Below are 16,952 nucleotides of genomic sequence, written 5' to 3'. Positions count from 1 at the left end.
TTGAAATGTTGCTCCAAAGCCTTCGGTATGGCGTGCGGAGTGCATCTCAATCATTTCAAACATATATTTGCAACTAAATGCGACAATCGTTATTTGTTTTTTCAAGATACTGAAAAATGAAGGGGGCACCCGGGATTGAACCGGGGACCTCTCGATCTGCAGTCGAATCCTCTACGACTGAGCTATACCCCCTTTCACAAACTTTCTATCCCCATAACTTAAGGAAAATTATTATACTCTGTCTGGCTAAAGACGTCTAATCGAGCAAAATATTGCGTAATCATTATCTCTCAGTTATATATTAGCGTTAAACGATATAAATAACAAAAATATTAGACACTTCGCGCCTGGAGAAAGTGCGAGTCGGCGCCTTCACCTTAATGTCAGAATGCGAAAATTCACTAGTAGCTTTTTTCAAGCAGGTTCTGTTCGTCCGTTCTCTGTAATCGTTTGGTATCTGATTAAATTGACATACTCGTCCATGGCTTCCGTAAACGAAAATTTCACTGTGACCCCGACGTGATTTGAACACGCAACCTTCTGATCTGGAGTCAGACGCGCTACCGTTGCGCCACGGAGTCGACGCTGCTAAGCTCTTATCATGAATAGGTTCCTCGAACACTTACTGTACCGTTCAAACCTAAGAAATAATGACAGTAGGATCCACGAGAGACTCTTCCCAGATGTACTTGCTCTGGCGGGGGTGTAACTCAGTGGTAGAGTGTCTGCTTCGCATGCAGAAAGTCCTGGGTTCAAATCCCAGCTCCTCCAATTTTTGTTTCTCCGTGCAGCAGTATATGAAAACTTTTGCCTAGCACCATATTCTATCAAATTCAGCGTACAAGATTCTTCCCCAAGCAAGTGGATTTCTTACAGTTCGACGCCATAGCGGGAGGACGATGACCTGCAAGACCCTGGCCTGCGATCCCCCCATTGAAATGTTGCTCCAAAGCCTTCGGTATGGCGTGCGGAGTGCATCTCAATCATTTCAAACATGTATTTGCAACTAAATGCGACAATCGTTATTTGTTTTTTCAAGATACTGAAAAATGAAGGGGGCACCCGGGATTGAACCGGGGACCTCTCGATCTGCAGTCGAATGCTCTACGACTGAGCTATACCCCCTTTCACAAACTTTCTATCCCCATAACTTAAGGAAAATTATTATACTCTGTCTGGCTAAAGACGTCTAATCGAGCAAAATATTACGTAATCATTATCTCTCAGTTATATATTAGCGTTAAACGATATAAATAACAAAAATATTAGACACTTCGCGCCTGGAGAAAGTGCGAGTCGGCGCCTTCACCTTAATGTCAGAATGCGAAAATTCACTAGTAGCTTTTTTCAAGCAGGTTCTGTTCGTCCGTTCTCTGTAATCGTTTGGTATCTGATTAAATTGACATACTCGTCCATGGCTTCCGTAAACGAAAATTTCACTGTGACCCCGACGGGATTTGAACACGCAACCTTCTGATCTGGAGTCAGACGCGCTACCGTTGCGCCACGGAGTCGACGCTGCTAAGCTCTTATCATGAATAGGTTCCTCGAACACTTACTGTACCGTTCAAACCTAAGAAATAATGACAGTAGGATCCACGAGAGACTCTTCCCAGATGTACTTGCTCTGGCGGGGGTGTAACTCAGTGGTAGAGTGTCTGCTTCGCATGCAGAAAGTCCTGGGTTCAAATCCCAGCTCCTCCAATTTTTGTTTCTCCGTGCAGCAGTATATGAAAACTTTTGCCTAGCACCATATTCTATCAAATTCAGCGTACAAGATTCTTCCCCAAGCAAGTGGATTTCTTACAGTTCGACGCCATAGCGGGAGGACGATGACCTGCAAGACCTTGGCCTGCGATCCCCCCATTGAAATGTTGCTCCAAAGCCTTCGGTATGGCGTGCGGAGTGCATCTCAATCATTTCAAACATGTATTTGCAACTAAATGCGACAATCGTTATTTGTTTTTTCATGATACTGAAAAATGAAGGGGGCACCCGGGATTGAACCGGGGACCTCTCGATCTGCAGTCGAATGCTCTACGACTGAGCTATACCCCCTTTCACAAACTTTCTATCCCCATAACTTAAGGAAAATTATTATACTCTGTCTGGCTAAAGACGTCTAATCGAGCAAAATATTGCGTAATCATTATCTCTCAGTTATATATTAGCGTTAAACGATATAAATAACAAAAATATTAGACACTTCGCGCCTGGAGAAAGTGCGAGTCGGCGCCTTCACCTTAATGTCAGAATGCGAAAATTCACTAGTAGCTTTTTTCAAGCAGGTTCTGTTCGTCCGTTCTCTGTAATCGTTTGGTATCTGATTAAATTGACATACTCGTCCATGTCTTCCGTAAACGAAAATTTCACTGTGACCCCGACGTGATTTGAACACGCAACCTTCTGATCTGGAGTCAGACGCGCTACCGTTGCGCCACGGAGTCGACGCTGCTAAGCTCTTATCATGAATAGGTTCCTCGAACACTTACTGTACCGTTCAAACCTAAGAAATAATGACAGTAGGATCCACGAGAGACTCTTCCCAGATGTACTTGCTCTGGCGGGGGTGTAACTCAGTGGTAGAGTGTCTGCTTCGCATGCAGAAAGTCCTGGGTTCAAATCCCAGCTCCTCCAATTTTTGTTTCTCCGTGCAGCAGTATATGAAAACTTTTGCCTAGCACCATATTCTATCAAATTCAGCGTACAAGATTCTTCCCCAAGCAAGTGGATTTCTTACAGTTCGACGCCATAGCGGGAGGACGATGACCTGCAAGACCCTGGCCTGCGATCCCCCCATTGAAATGTTGCTCCAAAGCCTTCGGTATGGCGTGCGGAGTGCATCTCAATCATTTCAAACATGTATTTGCAACTAAATGCGACAATCGTTATTTGTTTTTTCAAGATACTGAAAAATGAAGGGGGCACCCGGGATTGAACCGGGGACCTCTCGATCTGCAGTCGAATGCTCTACGACTGAGCTATACCCCCTTTCACAAACTTTCTATCCCCATAACTTAAGGAAAATTATTATACTCTGTCTGGCTAAAGACGTCTAATCGAGCAAAATATTGCGTAATCATTATCTCTCAGTTATATATTAGCGTTAAACGATATAAATAACAAAAATATTAGACACTTCGCGCCTGGAGAAAGTGCGAGTCGGCGCCTTCACCTTAATGTCAGAATGCGAAAATTCACTAGTAGCTTTTTTCAAGCAGATTCTGTTCGTCCGTTCTCTGTAATCGTTTGGTATCTGATTAAATTGACATACTCGTCCATGGCTTCCGTAAACGAAAATTTCACTGTGACCCCGACGTGATTTGAACAAGCAACCTTTTGATCTGGAGTCAGACGCGCTACCGTTGCGCCACGGAGTCGACGCTGCTAAGCTCTTATCATGAATAGGTTCCTCGAACACTTACTGTACCGTTCAAACCTAAGAAATAATGACAGTAGGATCCACGAGAGACTCTTCCCAGATGTACTTGCTCTGGCGGGGGTGTAACTCAGTGGTAGAGTGTCTGCTTCGCATGCAGAAAGTCCTGGGTTCAAATCCCAGCTCCTCCAATTTTTGTTTCTCCGTGCAGCAGTATATGAAAACTTTTGCCTAGCACCATATTCTATCAAATTCAGCGTACAAGATTCTTCCCCAAGCAAGTGGATTTCTTACAGTTCGACGCCATAGCGGGAGGACGATGACCTGCAAGACCCTGGCCTGCGATCCCCCCATTGAAATGTTGCTCCAAAGCCTTCGGTATGGCGTGCGGAGTGCATCTCAATCATTTCAAACATGTATTTGCAACTAAATGCGACAATCGTTATTTGTTTTTTCAAGATACTGAAAAATGAAGGGGGCACCCGGGATTGAACCGGGGACCTCTCGATCTGCAGTCGAATGCTCTACGACTGAGCTATACCCCCTTTCACAAACTTTCTATCCCCATAACTTAAGGAAAATTATTATACTCTGTCTGGCTAAAGACGTCTAATCGAGCAAAATATTGCGTAATCATTATCTCTCAGTTATATATTAGCGTTAAACGATATAAATAACAAAAATATTAGACACTTCGCGCCTGGAGAAAGTGCGAGTCGGCGCCTTCACCTTAATGTCAGAATGCGAAAATTCACTAGTAGCTTTTTTCAAGCAGGTTCTGTTCGTCCGTTCTCTGTAATCGTTTGGTATCTGATTAAATTGACATACTCGTCCATGTCTTCCGTAAACGAAAATTTCACTGTGACCCCGACGTGATTTGAACACGCAACCTTCTGATCTGGAGTCAGACGCGCTACCGTTGCGCCACGGAGTCGACGCTGCTAAGCTCTTATCATGAATAGGTTCCTCGAACACTTACTGTACCGTTCAAACCTAAGAAATAATGACAGTAGGATCCACGAGAGACTCTTCCCAGATGTACTTGCTCTGGCGGGGGTGTAACTCAGTGGTAGAGTGTCTGCTTCGCATGCAGAAAGTCCTGGGTTCAAATCCCAGCTCCTCCAATTTTTGTTTCTCCGTGCAGCAGTATATGAAAACTTTTGCCTAGCACCATATTCTATCAAATTCAGCGTACAAGATTCTTCCCCAAGCAAGTGGATTTCTTACAGTTCGACGCCATAGCGGGAGGACGATGACCTGCAAGACCCTGGCCTGCGATCCCCCCATTGAAATGTTGCTCCAAAGCCTTCGGTATGGCGTGCGGAGTGCATCTCAATCATTTCAAACATGTATTTGCAACTAAATGCGACAATCGTTATTTGTTTTTTCAAGATACTGAAAAATGAAGGGGGCACCCGGGATTGAACCGGGGACCTCTCGATCTGCAGTCGAATGCTCTACGACTGAGCTATACCCCCTTTCACAAACTTTCTATCCCCATAACTTAAGGAAAATTATTATACTCTGTCTGGCTAAAGACGTCTAATCGAGCAAAATATTGCGTAATCATTATCTCTCAGTTATATATTAGCGTTAAACGATATAAATAACAAAAATATTAGACACTTCGCCCCTGTAGAAAGTGCGAGTCGGCGCCTTCACCTTAATGTCAGAATGCGAAAATTCACTAGTAGCTTTTTTCAAGCAGGTTCTGTTCGTCCGTTCTCTGTAATCGTTTGGTATCTGATTAAATTGACATACTCGTCCATGGCTTCCGTAAACGAAAATTTCACTGTGACCCCGACGTGATTTGAACACGCAACCTTCTGATCTGGAGTCAGACGCGCTACCGTTGCGCCACAGAGTCGACGCTGCTAAGCTCTTATCATGAATAGGTTCCTCGAACACTTACTGTACCGTTCAAACCTAAGAAATAATGACAGTAGGATCCACGAGAGACTCTTCCCAGATGTACTTGCTCTGGCGGGGGTGTAACTCAGTGGTAGAGTGTCTGCTTCACATGCAGAAAGTCCTGGGTTCAAATCCCACCTCCTCCAATTTTTGTTTCTCCGTGCAGCAGTATATGAAAACTTTTGCCTAGCACCATATTCTATCAAATTCAGCGTACAAGATTCTTCCCCAAGCAAGTGGATTTCTTACAGTTCGACGCCATAGCGGGAGGACGATGACCTGCAAGACCCTGGCCTGCGATCCCCCCATTGAAATGTTGCTCCAAAGCCTTCGGTATGGCGTGCGGAGTGAATCTCAATCATTTCAAACATGTATTTGCAACTAAATGCGACAATCGTTATTTGTTTTTTCAAGATACTGAAAAATGAAGGGGGCACCCGGGATTGAACCGGGGACCTCTCGATCTGCAGTCGAATGCTCTACGACTGAGCTATACCCCCTTTCACAAACTTTCTATCCCCATAACTTAAGGAAAATTATTATACTCTGTCTGGCTAAAGACGTCTAATCGAGCAAAATATTGCGTAATCATTATCTCTCAGTTATATATTAGCGTTAAACGATATAAATAACAAAAATATTAGACACTTCGCGCCTGGAGAAAGTGCGAGTCGGCGCCTTCACCTTAATGTCAGAATGCGAAAATTCACTAGTAGCTTTTTTCAAGCAGGTTCTGTTCGTCCGTTCTCTGTAATCGTTTGGTATCTGATTAAATTGACATACTCGTCCATGTCTTCCGTAAACGAAAATTTCACTGTGACCCCGACGTGATTTGAACACGCAACCTTCTGATCTGGAGTCAGACGCGCTACCGTTGCGCCACGGAGTCGACGCTGCTAAGCTCTTATCATGAATAGGTTCCTCGAACACTTACTGTACCGTTCAAACCTAAGAAATAATGACAGTAGGATCCACGAGAGACTCTTCCCAGATGTACTTGCTCTGGCGGGGGTGTAACTCAGTGGTAGAGTGTCTGCTTCGCATGCAGAAAGTCCTGGGTTCAAATCCCAGCTCCTCCAATTTTTGTTTCTCCGTGCAGCAGTATATGAAAACTTTTGCCTAGCACCATATTCTATCAAATTCAGCGTACAAGATTCTTCCCCAAGCAAGTGGATTTCTTACAGTTCGACGCCATAGCGGGAGGACGATGACCTGCAAGACCCTGGCCTGCGATCCCCCCATTGAAATGTTGCTCCAAAGCCTTCGGTATGGCGTGCGGAGTGCATCTCAATCATTTCAAACATGTATTTGCAACTAAATGCGACAATCGTTATTTGTTTTTTCAAGATACTGAAAAATGAAGGGGGCACCCGGGATTGAACCGGGGACCTCTCGATCTGCAGTCGAATGCTCTACGACTTTTTTTTTTCTTTTTTTTTTTTTTTTTTGGGCCTCCCATCACCCCTTTTAGCCCATCCTTGCGCTCTCCATAATTCGCCTTCATCGGCGTCGGCTTCTCACGCCATGTACATAACCATAAACTGATGAGACGAAGTTAATCCCTTTATCGTGGAGAAACTAATGTACCCCTTCTTTGGGCTTATTGATAATGTGAAAAAAGAATGATGTCTTCAGTAGGTAGAAACAGAAGTTATGTTCAGTTTGTTTCCTTCTTCATCGCTGTTTTTGTTGTCACACTTAAAGCAAATAGTCTTCCTTGAGAAAGAAACGTCAGAGGGCATTCCGAAACTGCCTGTTCTCTCTGAAAATGCTTAAGAAACAAACCATATTCGGTGAGAAGCAACTATTTATAATGGCTTCTTGAAAAATAAATTAATAAACGTTGAACTCAAAGAACGGCAATTCCAGTAAAAACTAAAATAATTTTTTTTTTTTTTTTTTTTTTTCACGATTGTTAAGTAAGTTAGTAGTGGTGAACACTCTCTTACGTTTGTCTTCTGTGTCCGCAGATATTTCTTGTTAATTCTTGTACATCAAGGTCTTGGTTAAAAAATTTGCGTATGTTTCTTTATATTTACTAGTCTTCAGTAACATGTGATGCTCAGTTAGCAGATAGATCCAAAAATCCTCTTGGCTTTTCTCTTCCTTCGTGAAGAGGTAATGGACCGTTGCCGCTTTCAGCCAATTGACTGCGTTGCGTTTCGTGTTAGGAAAGGGTACATCATCCGGTGTCAAAAAGTCCGCAGGCGTTATAGCGTTAGGTGACGTTCGAAGGATGAGTGCCAGCTTTCGTCGGACATTCAGCCAGATATCTTTAACCTTGTCACACACGAAACGATGTTCTTCGTTATCAATTAAACTACACGTTGCACACAAAGGCGAATCCGCTAAGTGGATCGTATGAAGTTTCGAGTTTGTTGCAACTTTCCTATTTACAACAAAGTACCATGTTGCTTTCAGATGAGTAGCTAAGTTACGGTTATGAATATTTGCCCATATCACTTTCCAGTTAGAACATGGATAGTTTTGTTCTATTTTGTTGTTCTTCTTTTCTCCCATCAATTTGCCATATATTTCTTTTACGTTTGTCATGTCTTTTTCCGGAATTCTTGAACGTAGGTAGCTATATTCTATTAAAAACCATCGTAAATGGTAAAGTCCGCTCGGTATGTGCTGCACATTAATGGGTGGAGAGAGGTCATCTGGAGCTATTTCAGATAGCAAGTGCGCGGCGATACAGCTGCCGGATTGTCTCCATTGTTGAAATGTATTGGAGATGTACAGAGCCTGCGACTTTTTAGTAACATTCGTTAAGTTTAAGCCGCCATTATTAGTGGCGAGCGTCAGAGTGTCATACTGGATTTTAAATATGTGGCCACGGCTCACAAAATAGCCTATTGCTGACATAATTTGTTTGGCGATGCCGGCGGGTATTGGCAGTATCTGGGCGACATAATTGACTTTGGAAGTAATAGAGACGTTCGCTAAAGACACTCTCTGAATTTCATTTAACTGTCGAATACTATGTGTCCGTACACTAGCTCGTATGGTAGTTAGTACTTGTCTATAGTTGGCCGCAATAGTTTGACGTATATTTTTTCGGAAATCAATGCCGAGACACTTCAAGGCTGTTAGCTCACGTAAGTGACCGTGTGTGCGCATGCCAATGCCACATCCGATATTGAATATGCCGGACTTGGTTTTGTTTAACCTCGCGGCTGACGCTCGTTCGTATTTTTCTATTATGTGCATTGCCGTCTCGACTTCCGCTACATTCATAACGAGAAACCCAACATCGTCCGCATAAGCTTTACATATTATTTTGTTTCCTCGTATTTGCAATCCTTGTAACCGCTGAGTCAAGGTAGCGACCAAAGGTTCGATGGCCATGGCAAAAAGTGCCATGGACAACGGACAACCTTGCCTGACGGAACATGCGATCTCGACTGGCCGGCTAGGCTGTCCATTTATGATGATTCTGGAGGAGTTATTCGTTACCAAACGTCGTATGAGGTCGACGAATCTCGGCGGAAAACCCATTGTGCCCATCGTTTTCAGGAGGTAGGAGTGGCTGATCCTGTCGAAGGCTTTATCGAAATCTAACGACACGATGGCACATTTTAGTCGACATACTTCTGCTATTGAAATTATGTCGCGGTAGTCGGACAGCGTCTGCTGAATTTTCCTACCTTTGCCCACGCTAAACTGATATGGGCCGGTGACGCTGGCCATTACATTTTTAAGTCTGTGGGCTAAGAGCCGCGAAAAAATTTTATAGTCGCTGTTCAGCAGAGTGATTGGTCTCAAATTTCCAATTTTCTTGCCAGCCGATTTTTTTGCGATTAACACTACCATACCTTCGCGAAAATCTTTCGGTATCTCCTTATTGAGGTTCAGAAGTTCATTACAGATGCATGTAATTCTATGTTTTATATGTTCCCAGAAGACTTGATAAAATTCTGCTGGTATGCCGTCAGCTCCAGGGGATTTATTTTTTGCACTTTGATAGACAGCATAGTGTACATCGTCTTCGGTCGCCTCCGCTATTAGAGCTTCCGCGTACGCGTTACCAACGCGTCCTTGCAGGTGGGTCAGTAAATCGTCCTGTGCTTTTTCGTCTACCTCTTTATGTGAAAACAAGTTGTCGAAATGGGTTAGTATTTCTGCTTTTATGTCGTTGTGCATTGTCAAGGTGGGTCCATTATCAGTTTTAAGCTCCGTCAGTATTTTGCGGAATCCTCGTTTAGTTTCACGAATCACATGATATATCGAAGTGGCTTCTTTTTGCGCCACAGTCTCTGCTCTTGACCTTATTTGGTATCCTTCAAGCTGTTGTCGCCTTAATGTTAGTATTTTTGCCTGGATTTTTTTTAATTCTCCCATGGTTCCCAATAGCTGTAGCACCTTGCAGGTAGAGTTCTCGGAGACAATGAAAGTAAAATTCTATCGTTCTTTTCCGCCAAAAGCTCTTCTCCCGGGAGTAGTTGATGAAACATCTCCGGATCTGAGGTTTGGCGCATTTGAGCCACCAATCCAAAGTCGAGTGGTAAGAGATGAGTTTGGTCTCGCAGGCTCTCCAGGTGGTGAGAAAGGCTTCTCGACAGGCAGGATCTTTTAAGTGTGAAACATTAAGTTTCCATGGCCCTTTATATCGACAGGTTCCTTGTCGTTCCAAATTTAATGTGCATATATATGCAGCGTGGTCCGAAAAAACGGTTGGCCAAACTTCAGACTGCAGGATGCGGTGTTTCAGATTGGGCGAGACATATATTCGATCCAACCGGCTCGCTGAATGATTAGTGAGGTGGGTAAAGCCGGGTGCCGCGCCGTGCTTTTGCTCCCACGAATCAGTTAGACGGAGATCGGTGACGATATGTTCCAGGTCCGGCGATTTGTTGTAGTTCGGAGTTTGGTCTTTGGCATGTATGACACTGTTAAAGTCGCCTCCAAGGATGGTATGGGTGCAGTGTACACCAAACAAAGGAACAATTCCCTCCTTAAAAAACTGTGCTCGTTGGCACCGATTGGTAGAACCAGATGGGGCATAGACATTAATAATCCTGGTGTTATAAAGCGTGCCGGCAATGCCCCTGCCGTTAGGCAGTTTTGTTACGTCTGTAATGACGACGCCCTCTTTGAAAAGAAATGCGGTACCCAAATCACATTCAATTCCAGGATTGACTATAGCATTATACCCCTGTATGAAGTCAAGTTCGATGTTTGTTACTTCTTGTAAAAACAAAATGTCCACATCAGCTGCATACAGGAAATCTTTTAAATTTTGTAAATTAAATGGGCTACAAATTTTATTGATGTTCAGCGTAGCGATCTTATATGCCTGCAACGGAACTACGTTAGCCAAGACGGGAGTGTAATTAGGAAAAACTCTGGCAACATATCATTTCGAAAAAACATTAAGAAATCTGACCCGAGAGACATGTGGACACAAGTCAGTAAAACCGTTCAGACTAGAAATATTCATGACTTGGGAAGGGATCAGTCGGCTTCTCCGTGTCTGGGACAGTATCCGTCGCGGCGATGACATTCAAGACGACGTCATCTCGTGGTGTGGCCATCGTGGTGACTGTAACGGTTCCTGTGGTGTCCATAATTTCGTCCTCCTTTGTAGTGTCGTCGACATCGTCTGCCCACGGATTCGACAGCCCTGTCATCGGTTCGTCATTAAGTGGTGCACTATATTCAGGTGTTTGCTGGTGATTTTTATCTTCGGTTCGGGTAATTGCTACGTCATCGGAGGGCAAACTGGCAGAACCTGAGGTACTATCCAAGGACACAGGGTCTTCATTAGATGACTGCTGATTGCACTGCAAGTTCTCAGATGCAAATTGACGTATTTTGCCCCCTATTTGCTTCGCCTGTTCACGCAGTTGTGGTGCAGTCTGCTCTGCACCTTGACGCGCGATCCTCCGTTTTTTAGATTTCTTGGGAGATGCGTCTCGTGGTGGACTTTGGACGGTACCTGAAGAAGCCTCAGGTTGCAAAGTAGCACTACTCGAAGTGTTTGACGCCAGGTCTGATTTCATTGCACTTGACGGGCTGTGGTCAGTGCCTAAGGCAGCTGCAGGATTCGGAGGAGCACCACTAGAAACGGCTGGTTGCGAGTCCGTTTTCTGTGCACCTGATACGCTTTTGATACCTCCTAAAGAAGCTCCAGGATGCAGAGGAGCACTACCCGAAGCGACTGAGGTCGCGTCCGTATCCATTGCCTCATTGGGCGATTCCACGGCGACAAGGGCAGGAGCAGATATGTCTGCGCAGGAGGGTTGAGTGTCTATAGATGCTACACCTGAGTCGGTCGGTTGGTCGGTCGCTTGTGGGTCGGTATTCGTAGTAACTTCGGGGGGCGCAGTGGCACTTGCAAAACCGCGCGCTACGGCGACATATGTCACGGGCAGCGTTGACATAGCAGGGGGCCTGACGGCATCGCCGGCAGGCAGTTGCGCCACTCGCCTTTGAACACAGTCTGCACGAACGTGGCCTGGTAAATTGCAGACAGCACACGTTTTCGGTTGGTCATCATACATCACAACAGCTCTATATCCGCAGACGTTTATAAACGACGGAATGTGCTTCTGCAATTCGACTTTTAATTGGCGCACACCATTCAAAACAGGGAATTTGTGTGCAGCAGACCACCGTTCGGCAATATTACTCAAAACTTTCCCGTATGGAGCAATAACAGCATTTATCTGGTCACTTGTAATTTCAAAGGGAAGTTCAAAGACTCGCACGGTCCGAATACCTAGACCAGCATGGGCAACGGTAACCTCCCCAACATTTCCGTCAGCATGTTTAAATTTCAGAATGCCACCACAAGATCGAACTATCCTTTCACACAATTCTGGACTGGCAAGTTTCACGAAAACCACACTGTTCATAATCGAGAAATGTATGCCGATAATATCATCAAGTCCTATTTTAACATCATCCTCTAACCACTGTTCAACATCAAATGACCTCGGTCGGACAAAGTTGCGATCAAACGTGAATTTCAAAGTATCTTTTCGTTGCGGTTGCGACATCTCTTAATTCTTTTTCATGTTGTTGTTGTTGTTGTTGTCTTCAGTCCTGAGACTGGTTTGATGCAGCTCTCCATGCTACTCTATCCTGTGCAAGCTGCTTCATCTCCCAGTACCTACTGCAACCTACATCCTTCTGAATCTGCTTAGTGTACTCATCTCTCGGTCTCCCTCTACGATTTTTACCCTCCACGCTGCCCTCCAATGCTAAATTTGTGATCCCTTGATGCCTCAAAACATGTCCTACCAACCGATCCCTTCTTCTAGTCAAGTTGTGCCACAAACTTCTCTTCTCCCCAATCCTATTCAATACCTCCTCATTAGTCACGTGATCTATCCACCTTATCTTCAGTATTCTTCTGTAGCACCACATTTCGAAAGCTTCTATTCTCTTCTTGTCCAAACTAGTTATCGTCCATGTTTCACTTCCATACATGGCTACACTCCAAACAAATACTTTCAAAAACGACTTCCTGATACATAAATCTATATTCGATGTTAACAAATTTCTCTTCTTCAGAAACGCTTTCCTTGCCATTGCCAGTCTACATTTTATATCCTCTCTACTTCGACCATCATCAGTTATTTTACTTCCTAAATAGCAAAACTCCTTTACTACTTTAAGTGTCTCATTTCCTAATCTAATTCCCTCAGCATCACCCGATTGAATTTGACTACATTCCATTATCCTCGTTTTGCTTTTGTTAATGTTCATCTTATATCCTCCTTTCAAGACACTGTCCATTCCGTTCAACTGCTCTTCCAAGTCCTTTGCCGTCTCTGACAGAATTACAATGTCATCGGCGAACCTCAAAGTTTTTACTTCGTCTCCATGAATTTTAATACCTACTCCAAATTTTTCTTTTGTTTCCTTTACTGCCTGCTCAATATACAGATTGAATAACATCGGGGAGAGGCTACAACCCTGTCTCACTCCTTTCCCAACCACTGCTTCCCTTTCATGCCCCTCGACTCTTATTACTGCCATCTGGTTTCTGTACAAATTATAAATAGCCTTTCGCTCCCTGTATTTTACCCCTGCCACCTTTAGAATTTGAAAAAGAGTATTCCAGTCAACATTGTCAAAAGCTTTCTCTAAGTCTACAAATGCTAGAAACGTAGGTTTGCCTTTTCTTAATCTTTCTTCTAAGATAAGTCGTAAGGTCAGTATTGCCTCACGTGTTCCAACATTTCGACGGAATCCAAACTGATCCTCCCCGAGGTCTGCATCTACCAGTTTTTCCATTCGTCTGTAAAGAATTCGCGTTAGTATTTTGCAGCCGTGGCTTATTAAACTGATAGTTCGGTAATTTCCACATCTGTCAGCACCTGCTTTCTTTGGGATTGGAATTATTATATTCTTCTTGAAGTCTGAGGGTACTTCGCCTGTCTCATACATCTTGCTCACCAGCTGGTAGAGTTTTGTCATGACTGGCTCTCCCAAGGCCGTCAGTAGTTCTAATGGAATGTTGTCTACTCCCGGGGCCTTGTTTCGACTCAGGTCTTTCAGTGCTCTGTCAAACTCTTCACGCAGTATCGTATCTCCCATTTCGTCTTCATCTACATCCTCTTCTATTTCCATAATATTGTCCTCAAGTACATCGCCCTTGTATAAACCTTCTATATACTCCTTCCACCTTTCTGCCTTCCCTTCTTTGCTTAGAACTGGGCTGCCATCTGAGCTCTTGATATTCATACACGTGGTTCTCTTCTCTCCAAAGGTCTCTTTAATTTTCCTGTAGGCAGTATCTATCTTACCCCTAGTGAGGTAAGCTTCTACATCCTTACATTTGTCCTCTAGCCATCCCTGTTTAGCCATTTTGCACTTCCTGTCGATCTCATTTTTGAGACGTTTGTATTCCTTTTTGCCTGCTTCATTTACTGCATTTTTATATTTTCTCCTTTCATCAATTAAATTCAATATTTCTTCTGTTACCCAAGGATTTCTAGCAGCCCTCGTCTTTGTACCTACTTTATCCTCTGCTGCCTTCACTACTACATCCCTCAGAGCTACCCATTCTTCTTCTACTGTATTTCTTTCCCCTATTCCTGTCAATTGTTCCCTTATGCTCTCTCTGAAACTCTGTACAACCTCTGGTTCTTTCAGTTTATCCAGGTCCCATCTCATTAATTTCCCACATTTTTGCAGTTTCTTCAGTTTTAATCTACAGGTCATAACCAATAGATTGTGGTCAGAGTCCACATCTGCCCCTGGAAATGTCTTACAACTTAAAACCTGGTTCCTAAATCTCTGTCTTACCATTATATAATCTATCTGATACCTTTTAGAATCTCCAGGGTTCTTCCACGTATACAACCTTCTTTCATGATTCTTAAACCAAGTGTTAGCTATGATTAAGTTGTGCTCTGTGCAAAATTCTACTAGGCGGCTTCCTCTTTCATTTCTTAGCCCCAATCCATATTCACCTACTATGTTTCCTTCTCTCCCTTTTCCTACACTCGAATTCCAGTCACCCATTACTATTAAATTTTCGTCTCCCTTCACTATCTGAATAATTTCTTTTATTTCATCGTACATTTCTTCAATTTCTTCATCATCTGCAGAGCTAGTTGGCATATAAACTTGTACTACTGTAGTAGGTGTGGGCTTCGTATCTATCTTGGCCACAATAATGCGTTCACTATGCTGTTTGTAGTAGCTTACCCGCATTCCTATTTTCCTATTCATTATCAAACCTACTCCTGCATTACCCCTATTTGATTTTGTGTTTATAACCCTGTAGTCACCTGACCAGAAGTCTTGTTCCTCCTGCCACCGAACTTCACTAATTCCCACTATATCTAACTTTAACCTATCCATTTCCCTTTTTAAATTTTCTAACCTACCTGCCCGATTAAGGGATCTGACATTCCACGCTCCGATCCGTAGAACGCCAGTTTTCTTTCTCCTGATAATGACATCCTCCTGAGTAGTCCCCGCCCGGAGATCCGAATGGGGGACTATTTTACCTCCGGAATATTTTACCCAAGAGGATGCCATCATCATTTAATCATACAGTAAAGCTGCATGTCCTCGGGAAAAATTACGGCTGTAGTTTCCCCTTGCTTTCAGCCGTTCGCAGTACCAGCACAGCAAGGCCGTTTTGGTTAATGTTGCAAGGCCAGATCAGTCAATCATCCAGACTGTTGCCCCTGCAACTACTGAAAAGGCTGCTGCCCCTCTTCAGGAACCACACGTTTGTCTGGCCTCTCAACAGATACCCCTCCGTTGTGGTTGCACCTACGGTACGGCCATCTGTATCGCTGAGGCACGCAAGCCTCCCCACCAACGGCAAGGTCCATGGTTCATGGGGGGAGGTTCTTTTTCATGTCTACACAAATACTATAGACAGCGACGCGTTGCAGCAAGAGCAGAGACTTACCACGCGGAGCTAACGCAGCACAGCACACAGCACGGCACGTCCGACCTCCAGCGCAGCCGCTGGCCTTTCACAAACTTTCTATCCCCATAACTTAAGGAAAATTATTATACTCTGTCTGGCTAAAGACGTCTAATCGAGCAAAATATTGCGTAATCATTATCTCTCAGTTATATATTAGCGTTAAACGATATAAATAACAAAAATATTAGACACTTCGCGCCTGGAGAAAGTGCGAGTCGGCGCCTTCACCTTAATGTCAGAATGCGAAAATTCACTAGTAGCTTTTTTCAAGCAGGTTCTGTTCGTCCGTTCTCTGTAATCGTTTGGTATCTGATTAAATTGACATACTCGTCCATGGCTTCCGTAAACGAAAATTTCACTGTGACCCCGACGTGATTTGAACACGCAACCTACTGATCTGGAGTCAGACGCGCTACCGTTGCGCCACGGAGTCGACGCTGCTAAGCTTTTATCATGAATAGGTTCCTCGAACACTTACTGTACCGTTCAAACCTAAGAAATAATGACAGTAGGATCCACGAGAGACTCTTCCCAGATGTACTTGCTCTGGCGGGTGTGTAACTCAGTGGTAGAGTGTCTGCTTCGCATGCAGAAAGTCCTGGGTTCAAATCCCAGCTCCTCCAATTTTTGTTTCTCCGTGCAGCAGTATATGAAAACTTTTGCCTAGCACCATATTCTATCAAATTCAGCGTACAAGATTCTTCCCCAAGCAAGTGGATTTCTTACAGTTCGACGCCATAGCGGGAGGACGATGACCTGCAAGACCCTGGCCTGCGATCCCCCCATTGAAATGTTGCTCCAAAGCCTTCGGTATGGCGTGCGGAGTGCATCTCAATCATTTCAAACATGTATTTGCAACTAAATGCGACAATCGTTATTTGTTTTTTCAAGATACTGAAAAATGAAGGGGGCACCCGGGATTGAACCGGGGACCTCTCGATCTGCAGTCGAATGCTCTACGACTGAGCTATACCCCCTTTCACAAACTTTCTATCCCCATAACTTAAGGAAAATTATTATACTCTGTCTGGCTAAAGACGTCTAATCGAGCAAAATATTGCGTAATCATTATCTCTCAGTTATATATTAGCGTTAAACGATATAAATAACAAAAATATTAGACACTTCGCGCCTGGTGAAAGTGCGAGTCGGCGCCTTCACCTTAATGTCAGAATACGAAAATTCACTAGTAGCTTTTTTCAAGCAGGTTCTGTTCGTCCGTTCTCTGTAATCGTTTGGTATCTGATTAAATTGACA

General features: G+C 43.9%; 24 non-coding genes across 24 annotated transcripts; 8 read left to right on the top strand and 16 right to left on the bottom strand.

The window, feature by feature from the left end:
* Positions 1-120: 120 nt before the first annotated feature.
* Trnac-gca (transfer RNA cysteine (anticodon GCA)) lies at positions 121-192 on the bottom strand. The gene has a single exon. It is a non-coding gene; the product is annotated as a tRNA-Cys (tRNA).
* A 317-nt stretch (positions 193-509) lies between these two features.
* Trnaw-cca (transfer RNA tryptophan (anticodon CCA)) lies at positions 510-581 on the bottom strand. The gene has a single exon. It is a non-coding gene; the product is annotated as a tRNA-Trp (tRNA).
* A 118-nt stretch (positions 582-699) lies between these two features.
* Trnaa-cgc (transfer RNA alanine (anticodon CGC)) lies at positions 700-771 on the top strand. The gene has a single exon. It is a non-coding gene; the product is annotated as a tRNA-Ala (tRNA).
* A 282-nt stretch (positions 772-1,053) lies between these two features.
* Trnac-gca (transfer RNA cysteine (anticodon GCA)) lies at positions 1,054-1,125 on the bottom strand. Its single transcript has one exon. It is a non-coding gene; the product is annotated as a tRNA-Cys (tRNA).
* A 317-nt stretch (positions 1,126-1,442) lies between these two features.
* Positions 1,443-1,514, bottom strand: Trnaw-cca (transfer RNA tryptophan (anticodon CCA)). The gene has a single exon. It is a non-coding gene; the product is annotated as a tRNA-Trp (tRNA).
* A 118-nt stretch (positions 1,515-1,632) lies between these two features.
* On the top strand, positions 1,633-1,704 carry Trnaa-cgc (transfer RNA alanine (anticodon CGC)). The gene has a single exon. It is a non-coding gene; the product is annotated as a tRNA-Ala (tRNA).
* Positions 1,705-1,986: 282 nt separating this feature from the next.
* On the bottom strand, positions 1,987-2,058 carry Trnac-gca (transfer RNA cysteine (anticodon GCA)). The gene has a single exon. It is a non-coding gene; the product is annotated as a tRNA-Cys (tRNA).
* A 317-nt stretch (positions 2,059-2,375) lies between these two features.
* On the bottom strand, positions 2,376-2,447 carry Trnaw-cca (transfer RNA tryptophan (anticodon CCA)). The gene has a single exon. It is a non-coding gene; the product is annotated as a tRNA-Trp (tRNA).
* Positions 2,448-2,565: 118 nt separating this feature from the next.
* Trnaa-cgc (transfer RNA alanine (anticodon CGC)) lies at positions 2,566-2,637 on the top strand. The gene has a single exon. It is a non-coding gene; the product is annotated as a tRNA-Ala (tRNA).
* Positions 2,638-2,919: 282 nt separating this feature from the next.
* Positions 2,920-2,991, bottom strand: Trnac-gca (transfer RNA cysteine (anticodon GCA)). Its single transcript has one exon. It is a non-coding gene; the product is annotated as a tRNA-Cys (tRNA).
* A 317-nt stretch (positions 2,992-3,308) lies between these two features.
* Positions 3,309-3,380, bottom strand: Trnaw-cca (transfer RNA tryptophan (anticodon CCA)). Its single transcript has one exon. It is a non-coding gene; the product is annotated as a tRNA-Trp (tRNA).
* A 118-nt stretch (positions 3,381-3,498) lies between these two features.
* Positions 3,499-3,570, top strand: Trnaa-cgc (transfer RNA alanine (anticodon CGC)). Its single transcript has one exon. It is a non-coding gene; the product is annotated as a tRNA-Ala (tRNA).
* Positions 3,571-3,852: 282 nt separating this feature from the next.
* On the bottom strand, positions 3,853-3,924 carry Trnac-gca (transfer RNA cysteine (anticodon GCA)). Its single transcript has one exon. It is a non-coding gene; the product is annotated as a tRNA-Cys (tRNA).
* A 317-nt stretch (positions 3,925-4,241) lies between these two features.
* Positions 4,242-4,313, bottom strand: Trnaw-cca (transfer RNA tryptophan (anticodon CCA)). The gene has a single exon. It is a non-coding gene; the product is annotated as a tRNA-Trp (tRNA).
* A 118-nt stretch (positions 4,314-4,431) lies between these two features.
* On the top strand, positions 4,432-4,503 carry Trnaa-cgc (transfer RNA alanine (anticodon CGC)). Its single transcript has one exon. It is a non-coding gene; the product is annotated as a tRNA-Ala (tRNA).
* A 282-nt stretch (positions 4,504-4,785) lies between these two features.
* On the bottom strand, positions 4,786-4,857 carry Trnac-gca (transfer RNA cysteine (anticodon GCA)). The gene has a single exon. It is a non-coding gene; the product is annotated as a tRNA-Cys (tRNA).
* A 317-nt stretch (positions 4,858-5,174) lies between these two features.
* Trnaw-cca (transfer RNA tryptophan (anticodon CCA)) lies at positions 5,175-5,246 on the bottom strand. The gene has a single exon. It is a non-coding gene; the product is annotated as a tRNA-Trp (tRNA).
* A 118-nt stretch (positions 5,247-5,364) lies between these two features.
* On the top strand, positions 5,365-5,436 carry Trnav-cac (transfer RNA valine (anticodon CAC)). The gene has a single exon. It is a non-coding gene; the product is annotated as a tRNA-Val (tRNA).
* Positions 5,437-5,718: 282 nt separating this feature from the next.
* Trnac-gca (transfer RNA cysteine (anticodon GCA)) lies at positions 5,719-5,790 on the bottom strand. The gene has a single exon. It is a non-coding gene; the product is annotated as a tRNA-Cys (tRNA).
* Positions 5,791-6,107: 317 nt separating this feature from the next.
* Positions 6,108-6,179, bottom strand: Trnaw-cca (transfer RNA tryptophan (anticodon CCA)). The gene has a single exon. It is a non-coding gene; the product is annotated as a tRNA-Trp (tRNA).
* A 118-nt stretch (positions 6,180-6,297) lies between these two features.
* Positions 6,298-6,369, top strand: Trnaa-cgc (transfer RNA alanine (anticodon CGC)). Its single transcript has one exon. It is a non-coding gene; the product is annotated as a tRNA-Ala (tRNA).
* A 9,687-nt stretch (positions 6,370-16,056) lies between these two features.
* Positions 16,057-16,128, bottom strand: Trnaw-cca (transfer RNA tryptophan (anticodon CCA)). Its single transcript has one exon. It is a non-coding gene; the product is annotated as a tRNA-Trp (tRNA).
* Positions 16,129-16,246: 118 nt separating this feature from the next.
* Trnaa-cgc (transfer RNA alanine (anticodon CGC)) lies at positions 16,247-16,318 on the top strand. The gene has a single exon. It is a non-coding gene; the product is annotated as a tRNA-Ala (tRNA).
* A 282-nt stretch (positions 16,319-16,600) lies between these two features.
* Trnac-gca (transfer RNA cysteine (anticodon GCA)) lies at positions 16,601-16,672 on the bottom strand. Its single transcript has one exon. It is a non-coding gene; the product is annotated as a tRNA-Cys (tRNA).
* Between the last annotated feature and the right edge of the window lie 280 nt (positions 16,673-16,952).

Source organism: Schistocerca gregaria, chromosome 3 (genome assembly GCF_023897955.1).
Source record: "Schistocerca gregaria isolate iqSchGreg1 chromosome 3, iqSchGreg1.2, whole genome shotgun sequence".
Lineage (NCBI taxonomy): Eukaryota > Metazoa > Arthropoda > Insecta > Orthoptera > Acrididae > Schistocerca > Schistocerca gregaria.
This window is presented reverse-complemented; position numbering and strand designations above follow the sequence as displayed.